We start from the raw sequence: 11715 nt of genomic DNA on the forward strand, positions 1-11715 counted from the left end.
TGGTGAAAGATTAAGCAAACTAAGGTACTCACATACCATGAAATGCTACTTCAGATTTAAAAAAGAAAAAACTATGGATGAATCCCACCACTTGGATGAATCACAAAAGGAAATGTGCTGAGTGAAAACAGCAATCCCCAGAATTAACACCCTGTAGGATTCCATTTATAAAATATCCTTGAAATGGTAAAATTATAGAAATGGAGAACAGAATACTGATTGCTACAATCCAGCAACAGTGACTGTGGGAGAGAGGTGAGTGTAGTTGTAGAAGGGTAAAGCTAGAGATTCTCACCGTGGGGGAATAGTGTTATCCTTTGAGTGTACGTATCAAAAGCCACAACCTGTTTGTCCCGTAGATTTGCAAGGTGCTACAATTGGGAGAAACCTGGTAAAGGGTACAAAGGAGTTCCTGGAATTATATCTTATAAGTATGCATGTGATATGCAATTGTATCAAATTTTTCAAAAAATGTTAATTTTAACTGGGCATGGTGGCACATTGCCTGTAATCCCAGCAGCTTAGAAGGCTGAGGCAGGAGGATCACAAGTTCCAAGTCAGCCTCAGCAACTTAGCAAGACCCTAAACAATTTAGGGAGAATCTATCTCAAAACAAAAATAAATAAAAAGTTGAGGATGTGGTTCAGTGGTTAAGTGCTCCTAGGTTAAATCCCTGGTAACAAAAAAAACAAAAAAAGAAAAAATTAATTTTAGAAAAACTTGATTTTTGACTAGCACAGTGAATACCAAAGAATGAAAAGATTTTAAAATCAGAATGCTGAACACAATCACACGATAAATTTCCAGATAATCACTGCTACAGAAATTTTGCATTCTATGCATATTTTTTGAAAATATTTTTTCAATAAGGAGAACCAAGTTCTTCTAGAAGAGAAGGTGAATAAATGTCCAAAAGAGCAAATGACCACTGAAAGTTCAATAAAAAGATAACTTAAAACTGCCTTTGAAGTAAATCAGGCCATATTTGAAAAAGTGTTAATAATATAGCTACTGTAAATAAAACAAATGAATACATTCAAACGTACACACATACACACACACATACACCCTTATGTAAATAGATGAATAATTTTTTTTCAGGTGGTCAAAAGTACTATGGATCTAAAGGGAGAAATGTATTCAGTACCAAGATGGATTTGGACTGCTAGGACCTCCCACAGGAGAACTTTCCATTCGGAGGCCAGGAGTACAGGTGACCCACTGTAGTTTCTAGTGCCTTTGAAATCCGCTTTGGCATTTCTGTTCAAGCACCATGTTCCTCTGGGCAACCTTGGCCAATGACTGCAGTCAACAAATATGAAGGGACTTGGTCATTTCTACCCAACCTAGAGCTCATTTAATGTGCTTATCGTATGGGCAAGGGTATATAATGGAGTTATGTACATATGCATGTATGTTTTGGGGTGGAGTATAAATGTGCATATTTCTCTATACTTCCTTTTTAATATCATGAATTTATTTCCATTTATACCTCATGTAACATCACTCTTTGACCCACCTGGGCAATCATCCTGATATATTTAATATATATTCTCATCACATATAAGAGAAAGAATAAATATCATTGCTTTAAGAAAGTGAGTACTTTTTACTAAGGCATCATTATAATACATGTCTTAGAAAATGATGCTCTCCTAACTTAAGGAAACAATTGCTGTCTCCGGATCAACTAGGAACAGAAAACGTATTTTCCAGCTTATTAAAAGTGAGCTTCGTTTCTGGGTTAGGTGACTTCTTACATTGCTAAGCATATGTGGGTTTACCTCTCCATCTTTGACCTTGCCATTTTGTTTTAAAGAAATCTCCCATGGAAAAAATGAAACATTTTGTGCTATTGTCACTAGGAGCACTTTGAACTCTCACAAACTTTATTTTCTGTTTCATTTTGAGACTTCTATTAATTGAATCAGATCTTGAATTTCTCTTTGAATGAAGATTTTGCTAAGAGTTCTGCGTCATCTTTGATAAGAAGAAGAAGAGAGTGCTGATTTTCGGCTTTTATTATAACCTATTTTTTTTCTGTCAAAATGTCCTTTAACAGAGACTGTTTTAATCTCCTTAAATTAATGAATCTCGTTAAATGGCTCTTAAAGAAATCATTTTGATAATGGATGACAGATTTTTTTTTTTTTTTTTTTTTTTTTGGCCTAGATGGATAGCTTAAGATAGTTTCTTTTTTGAAAAAGAGGGGGAAAAGCCTTCCCAACTGCAATATTTTTGTGTCTCCCTGATGAATACTTCCCAGTGTTGGTTTTCTGGTCTGTGACCAAAGAGTGATTTAGTCCTAGAGGAAAAAATGACTTAGATACACATCAAAGAACAAGACCTCAGGGACAGAGAGGTTTAAGACATTCTTATATTTTTGGTTTGTAACATTCTTTTGTCAACTTTGTTTCTGGGCTTGTACCTTTTATGACCATCTTTTATACAGTGATCAGTTTTGTTTTATTTTGTTTTTTGTTAAACTAAGGTATAAAATGATCCTCAACATGTACTTTTAGGCCAGGCACCAAGGCACACTCTAGTAATCCTAGCAATTCCAGATGCTGAGGTAGGAGAATTACAAGTTTGGAGAACAGCCTGAGCAACTAAAGGAGACCTTGTCCCATGATATAATGGCTCCAGATGTTGCACAGTGGTGGATAACCCTGGGTTCAATCTCCAATCACACACACATGCAAAAGAATGTACTCCTAAGATGTCTTTGATTCTGACCCAGGACTTCATTTAGAACTAAAGACACTGTATTTTTCATAGCATTGATTTTTTTATAGTATTTACACATTTAAATCAATCTGTAATCTATTTTGTTAAAAGTTCCTTAGATTGTGCCATAATTAGGACTCAGGACTAAAGGTGTGGTTAGGACAGAAGACCAGGAATTTGAATTATTGTTGTAGTTAAACAATAATAATTTTAAACACAATGTTCACGTGTTTTAAAAGGGACAGCCTTCAATCAATCAACTTTCTCTTTCAAAGGTCTCCATGTTGCCAAAAATGTATGTATATTTCCTATAAAATAACCAGTGTAGAAGAAAATTCTTTAAAAAGAATTACCAAATGACCAGACAAATATGATTGGTAGGTACTGCAGCCCTACTATGGACAGGAAGTACCACAAAGGTAAAAGATGGAATGAAGACTTACAAATTAAAACAAGAAAAAGAAAGATGTCTAGCAGTAGCCAAGGGAGGACATAAAAATTTTTAATTTCACATTAGGAATATTAAATCTTTAGAGTCCACTTTAGGTACATCTTTCTGTCCCTGTGGTTCCCTTAAGTCTTAAAAGGCATTAAATAACATTATTTGTCTGAATGGAATAAGAAAATCAGAGAATGACTAATGAGTGAAAGTTCTAGAGGCCAAAGATAGATGATAGCCCTACCAGGGTGTTTGTGCACCTGTGTGTGTGTGTGTGTGTTGGGTGGGGGGCAAGAGGATGGGCAGGGAGAGAAAGGAAGAGAGAGACTTTTGTTTTTTTTTAACTATACTTCATACTGGATAGTGAAACTCGAAATATAGTCAATAAGCAGGTATTTGCTCCTTTTCAGGATTTTATAAGAGGATTAATAGAGACATATATAACAGCTACTCCCCCACCTCACAATACAGAATGTAAAGATTTACCTACCTGGCAACTAGCTGCAAAGCTATCACTGTTTCAAGGACAGAACTAATATCGAGTGGGGTGGCTGAGTAAGTCATTGGTCCTTGGAGACTGATGGTCTTTTTGAAAATGAATTATCAGTCAAATTAGGATCATCAAATCTTTAAAATGAGAACTCGTGTATATGAAAACAATGACAGCAAATTAGGACATGTATTTTATTTTCCAACATAATATAAAGTATCTAGGTTTCAACTTTCAGTTGAAGGGCTGTAGGTAAGTCAAATTAATTAGGAGAAAAACTCACTATCTGGCTGTCAGATCTTGAGCAACAGAATCTATATATTTATCAGCATTAATTTTAATCAACTAATTCAGCATCTAATAGAGAAAATAGAATAATTAGCTAAAGCTTCAGGGTCGATTTTCTTTTTTTTTTTTTTTTTTTTTCTTTCATAGAATTTTCAAATCACATACACTTTCCCAAAAGGTATTCAAGAACAAAATTGCTGTATCCTAAATGCAGCAATTTTATTTATGGAAAAGGAAAGATAAAAGGCAAATGTTTTATCTGCCCTTGGAGTTTTCATAGCAAATACTCACATGCATTTATTTTTTTTTTTTTTCATTTCTCCCCAGGTAATAGATTATCAGAAGCCTGTTAAAAATGCCAGGACTTTTAAAAAATAAATTCATGAAACTCCTAATAGCAAAACTTGAAAGTTAAGGAATAAACTGCACATAGAAAGAATGCATATGGTGTGGAACAGAGAGTTTGGACCCTGCATCGTGCCATGCCAAGGAAGTAGTGTAGCATCCACCGGACTTGGTGTTCCAACTGTGCTGGCAACACATGGAACTCAGAGCTGCACACTCACTTCCTCCTGTTCCAGTCAGCTGGTGCAATTCCAACAAAGAGGTTAGAACAGCCCCACTTGACCAGGTGAACTTAAACAGGGTTAAAGAAAACTTGCATTTGAAATTATGTTTTAAAAGTTAGAAAATTGAATATTATTAGTGTTCAAACTCCCTTTAATTTCCCCTACATGATATTTATTATTCTCAAAAACAGTTTTGCAAAAGTCCTTGAAGTAAATTTTAATTTTTAGATGAAGGATGCATCAACTTTGACTTGTCAATCAATTCTGGCACGTACAGATGCTTATATAGCCAAGCAGTTGAGTGCTTTTTTAAATTTTTAAATTTTTACATTTTAAAATGATACACTTATGTGAACATAATGTACTCCCTTTTGCTATTTGGTCTTTTAAAGAAAAAAATGCCCAATCCTCATTCTAGGTCATGATTTCTCACCTTTAGCTGTTTAAATATTATATAGGCAGATTCAGAAATACCCAAAGACATGGAAAAGCAAACTTAGATTCTAATTTTCCTTTCTTTGTTGTTCTTAAATTATTTTTTAATTTACTACCTGATATAGTGAATGGATACATTGTACTGGAAAGGATCCAAAATAAAACGAATTATTTGGCCACAAATGAATTAACATGGAGCAAGAGTTGGACAGAAATTTAAAGCTAAAAGTTGTCAGAAAATTTGTTCTTCTACTTTAGGACCTGATAGCACCTAAACTCTCTCTATCAGTTCATCCTTTTCTTTAGATTATATGACAAAGTATAGTATGGACAAAGAACAAGACTTTAATAAGTTTCAGAACTCATGTTCCCATATGTTAGTTGAATGACTTTCAATTAGTAGACATTTAATATCAGAATCAGACCTAGAAATAGAGCCCAGATCTATTAATACCCAAATTGATCCCCAGAGTGTCACAACCTGTGTGCATCCAATAAGGTCCTCCATTGGTGATTCCATCTTTGCATGCACATAAGCAGAGAAAAATACCTTGGGATGACCACTAACACTTATGGTGTTCAAATTCTGATGCCAGGATTTGGGGTAAATTTTATTATTTCTTTACATTTTATATTTTGTTGTTTGCTTTATTTACAATAAGTAGATTTTGTTTTATTTTGAGAAAACCTAGCTACTAATGAGCATTCTTCAAGTGTAATAACCTAAGAGTTATCAAGGAATTAGGTACATTGGTCTAGGGAGGTGAAAGTAAAAAAAGATATTTTGTGAGCAGGTATCACAGAACATGATTGGTCATTAACCTATGCACAGACCATGGCATGGAGTAATTAATTCTGAATTTTCCTTTTGCTTCTTTTTCGGTTTTACTCTATAAATACATAGGCTTATATTTTCCTTAATTAAACATGGGTTTAGTATTGAAACACCAACCTAGTGATCAAGTTTCATTTCTTTTTAATTAAAAATGTCAGGTGTCCTACATGGATCCAAAGGGTTAAAAAATGAAGGAGACAGCACAAGCAGAGAGTGGTTTTAGTAATCAGATCAGCAGAGGTTTGAATTCAGGCTCTGCCACTCCCTGACTTTGTGACATTTGTCAGGCCATTTAAGATTTCAGAGCATCAATTTATATGTCTATGAAATGCCAAGGATGATATCATGTATCTCAATCCTTTCACCGTGGTGAAATGCACCAGCATTAATTTAGAAGTGCTGTTATGAGAATGCACAGACACACTATGTGCTAAGTGTGAAGTGTGGTATAGGTAGCTATTTCTCCATTTTACAGAATGAAATACAGGGAGATGCAGTGCAATGCCAGAACCATGAAACCAGAGAGTCAGGAAGCACTACCCAGGTACTCTCTCTAGTGCTCTCCAGGCTGCAGTACTGGGGAGTGTTTGACAACACAGCCTTTAAGGTGCAGTCCAGCCAAGTGGAAAGTCATTTAAAAAATTAGAGTCTCATCTGCAAAATGATAGACCTTTGTACCCTTCCTTGAATCATTGTAAGAATCAAATGAAATTGTATTAATTATATTTGAAATTTAGTTAAGATAGATACTCCTCTTCTGACTCCAACAAGTAAACAAAAGTAAAAAGAAAAAAAAGGACTTAGCATGGAGTGCATTTTTAATGCAGATTATGTCTTATTATCATATCTCTTATCGGTAATTAATATAATCTTAGCTCATTGTAAGTGCTCAAAAATTCCAAATACTTTTATTTTTCAAATTTTTTATACCTTTTAATTAACTGATTCTTTTCAGTTATAATATAACATTAGAGTTTATTTTGATATAATTATATAAGCATGGAATATATTATTACTTAATGTCACTCTGTCTCAGTGCCTTGGGTTCCCTGTCCTAACTCTGGGTCATAGATCTTAACAGAAAAAAGGAATTTCTTGACTTTCAGTGGGCTGCCATTGCCAAGTAGGACTTAATTGGGAATGTCTTTTTTAGTGGTACAAGTTAATACCATTCAGGATTATTCACAAGCTCTGTGTGAATTTTTGTGGGCCAAGGGATTCAGGCCCCTGGCTGTAAGAGCAGATTGGAAGCCTGAATAGAAAATGGAAATTGGATAGTACAGTGTGTCATTTAACCTATTTACAAACTTTCCCTGCCTTTGGAGGAATGGGGTAAGAACTGGGGGTGTTTAAGTTGTGTGTGAGTCTGGGTGCACCCATGTGTATGTGTCTTGTTTGGGGTAATAAGGGAAGTGGGTGTGTATATCTTTCCATATTTTATTCCATCAAATCGCACCACTTTTTCAGAATTGACACAAGCATTTCCATTTATCAAATAGAGAGAAAACTTAGCATCAAAGAGGCTAAATAATCACTGGCGGTCACCCAGAATTTAATGGTAGTGTTAAGACTCATGCTCAGATCTGATAGCTATTAAACTTCTTGTTATTTAAATAATAACACTTTTTAATTAGAAAGTGATAGGTGTTCATTATAAAAAAAATTTTAAAGTGCGGTTAAGTAAAATTAAAGTGATTTTTAATGTACTACCAGTTAGAGACAGGATTCTGGGCGTGCTTCATCCCAGTGATTCTCAGGGTCCCACCCACACTCATTTAACTACTGAGATCCTCCTTTTCCTCATCTGTAAGATGGAAGCAAAAGCAGCAGCATTTCTTCAGCATCTTATAGCTTTAAAATCCTATCATTTTATCCCTCGAGTGATTTTGCTTTCAATTTTTAGTTCCCTTAATGGAAAGAAAAAAGTATCCACACAGAAAGATAGGCAGATTCCTATGAACAGTTCAGTACATCCTGCACAGAGATCTCATTAGCACAGGCAAAGTGTCTCTTCATAGGTGACATGACACTATCCGTTCCTCATTTCTCAGACAGGCCATGCTAGTGCCCAGTGAATATGTGACTGCATTCCACTGCCCCTGGCTACATTTAAGATGTGAATAAGGGAATAAGGGGAGAAAGCTGGCTTAGGAAGTTTATAACATTTGTGAGCAATAAAGTGAATCTGGTGAATATAAAATTGTCGACCATTTTGGAAACATTAAGGAGTTACTGGTCTAGTCGCTAATAGCAAATAGATTGATATTAAAGCAGAAGCAGTGTTTGATCAGTTACTTCTACTTTAGATGTTCAGTCCTTCTGGTTGCCAGTGTTTTTTTTCCCTGCCTCCTGACGACTGCACTGACAGAAAGATTAGAACGTTACGTAATTGCATTAGGATAACAAGGCAGTTCAGGGAGAGTCTGATACCCTGGCGGTATTTTTAGAATAATTTGGAGGAGCTGCCACTGCTATCTTGTTGAGAGCTGTCTTCATTTGTCAGAAGGGACAGAAAGAAGTGAGTCTATCTTCTACTTTTCGGATTAATGGGAGCTTCAAAGATGAGTTAAGGAGAAGCAACATGAAATTAAGGTGGTTTGGAAAATAAGGACGTTGCTAACACCTTCTTAATGACTATAGTTTTGATTTGGTGTTGTTTTAAGATAAGCGCAGGATTTGCAATATTTCGCACTTAGCCTTTTATTTCTTCTCTAAATTTCTCCACAGACTTTGCCTTATTTTTTTTTCTGACCTTTACTGCACATACCATCAGGTACACTGAAGAGAGTCACATGGAAACACAAACACACAGAGACATACACAGAGATTTATAGTTTGGGTCTTAACACCTTCCCTTCCCCACACCAAAAAAAAAAAAAAAAAGCATGTGTTAGGCAATGTAGAAATATTCACAGGTGAAATGATTAGATTATGAAAGCTGCGATCTCATCTTTGAATTAGTTCATTTTATGGGTTAATAATTTGAATGGAAAATGGTTGATAACTGCAGGCAGGTGGGGTGTGGCTGGAGGAAATAGGTTACTGGGTGTCTGATCTGGACTGTGTCTCTCTTCCTCTTTCACTCTCTCTGCCTTCTGACTTCCGTAAGTTGAGTGGCTTTCCTCTGCCATGCCTTTCTGCCATGACGTAATACCTCACCTTGGGTCCAGAGCAATGGAGTTCAGCCAGCCACCAACTGAACCTCTGAAACTGGGAGCCCAAAATAAACTTTTTCTCCTCTAAGTTGTTCCAGTCAGGTATTTTGGTCAAAGTGAGGAAGAGCTGACTAACACAGAGACAGGTGCTGACACACAGGTGCACCGTACAGGAAAATTTATTTTCCTTAAACAAAGTCTAAACCTATCATATGTCTACATCATATATGTCTACATGATATCCTTATAATACAACCAACTTTCTCATCTACTGATTTCTCTGATCCTCAGTTTCACCAACTGTAAAATCAGGATAAAAATGTCATACCACCGGGATTATTATAAGATTTTGAAATAGTTGAAATCTTTTTAATTGAAAGTAACATAAATTCCTATTATACTCTTTTATTTACTTTTAAAATTACTTCAATTAGTTATGAGTTTTATAAGGTATGGTATAATGTCTCTTTGCATGTATACATATGTACACGTCTCTATACATGTATACAACCTGCAATGATTAAATCAGCAGCTAGAATTTTCATCTCCTTAATCATTTTCAAGATTTCTGAATTAACACACAATAATTATACTTACGAAGTAAGTTATTCCAACACATGTATACAAGTTTTACTGATGAAACTACATTACTTTCTGTTACTTCATGTAGAAGTAACTACATTACTTCTCTGCCTCTTTCTTCTAGTTGTTCAGAAAATATACAAAACATACTGAATTCTCTCCACCAAAAACAGGAATCCTTCTGTGGTAACATGGATCTATTTCACAGAATGGATTTGTGTAACTAGGGCTTGATCTTCTCAAGACAGGGCCACAAAGAAAGGTGTTTCTACCCAGGTCCCGCCCTACCTCCTCAGCTACTGACAATTTTGAGTGTCTATCTCCTCTTATTTCTTCCCATAACAGAAAAAAAGTAGAATCCATGCTGCTGCTGATAGGTGTGTTGCCCCGGTACCAGGTGTAATATACTCATTTCCCAGCACTGACAAAAGAAAATCGAGCCTGTTACATGTTTCATTTTCTATTTCTTTCCACTAAACTAACTATACCATTAATTCTATTTTTCACTTGAAAGTTTGGCTCCCGAATCACACAGCTGTTTCACACTAACCTCCCCCCACCCCCTGTGATTTCATTCACACATACTCAATATCTCTCTTGCTGGGGTCATGTTCTTGCTATGAGGCTCTTTTGGCAACTGGGGAGTAGAGCCAGTTTCCAAGTGGAATCTGTTTCCAAGCCAAATTTTTCAGACAAGTACATTTATTTTTGGCTAAGTACCATCTTTAAAAACACTTAAATCTCTTTCTTTTCTTTTTCTTTTTCTTTTCTTTTTTTTTTTAATCTTGACTCCAAAGTAGAACCCAGGCATGAGAGATGCTTCAAAGTGTAATGGAACAGAGTTGAATTTGTTGATTGACTTAAAGAAAAAAAGTTTGGTATATGTAGGTTCTAGTCATGGGTAATTGATTTATTTCAGTATTCATAAAGTGGGAGCTTGCTTACTTGACTTTCCAACACCTTTGTAGTTTTCTGTTGTTTTGTTTGTTTGTCTCTCTGGTACTAGGGCTAAAACCAGGATCTCATACAGGCTAGGGAACTGCTCTACCACTGAGCTACATCTCCAGCTCTGACCTTTCTATTTCGGTATCTAATACAGTACCTGCTACGCAGTGGGTTCTTAATGAGTAACTGCTGAATGAATGTGAACATGCACGCAGGAAAACTCTACAGTGCTTTTGTGATGGTGAACAGAAAATGTAACTGATTATCTTTTAAAAAATCAAAGTAATTTAAAAAGGGGAAAGAAGTGAAACTAATGCTAAGGCAAGATATTATTCATTGTAACATATATCTCTACCTTTGGAAAAATAAGTAAACACATATATATTTTGTGGGTATTTTACCTGTCCTTTTCATAGGAAATTAATGCTAAAAGAAGAAGGGAAGATGGTTTTACAATCCATTTCTTTCCCAAATAAGGAAACACAGAGCCAGTGATTTCTACCTCAATGCATAAGACTGGTTAGTGGCAGAATTAGTGCTAATGAGATTTTTGTAAAGTATTTTTTTTTTCCTTCCAGGAGCAAAATCCCTTCCTTAAATGGAGGCATTTTCTTTAAATCACAGAACCAAACTAGAATATTAAGCACCCAACTTGTCTAAGGATGAGAAAAGACTCTCAAGATTGTGCTGCCAAAGTCACAAAGTCCCTCCACCAGTTCACTCAGCCTTATAGGGCCTTCCTCCCACAGTGCAGGGTGTGGTGACTTTGCATTGTATGATCCATGGTTAAATATCACTCTTTCCTAGAAGAACTCCAAGGAGGGAACATTAACTAAGAAAATAAGAAGAGAAAAATATCATGGGAACTGGAATGTTCACTATTTTCCAAACACAGCGGAGACACTAGAGATAAAAACTGAACAGAGTACCTTCAGCACTCATAAAGAACTCACTCTCTCATGGGGCAGACAGACAAACAGCAATGACAACCATGGGGCAGTGTGACAAATGGTTCGCCAAAAAAACATAGTGATGCTTTGATGGCATGGAAGAAGAAATTCACCTCTTAATGTAGGCTGAGGTGTAGATGATGGAAGGAGGTACATACAAGAGAGCTAATGCAAAAATAGAGACTGGGCTTATAAAATGACAGAGTCAAGGCCTAGCAAAGCCCAGAGGCAGACAAGAACATGTTCGGGTAATTGCTAATAAGAACCTGGGCTGCAGTTTCTGACCTGTTAGAGATCTGT

The sequence above is a fragment of the Sciurus vulgaris genome (genome assembly GCF_902686455.1).
Source record: "Sciurus vulgaris genome assembly, chromosome: 17".
Taxonomy (NCBI): Eukaryota; Metazoa; Chordata; class Mammalia; order Rodentia; family Sciuridae; genus Sciurus; species Sciurus vulgaris.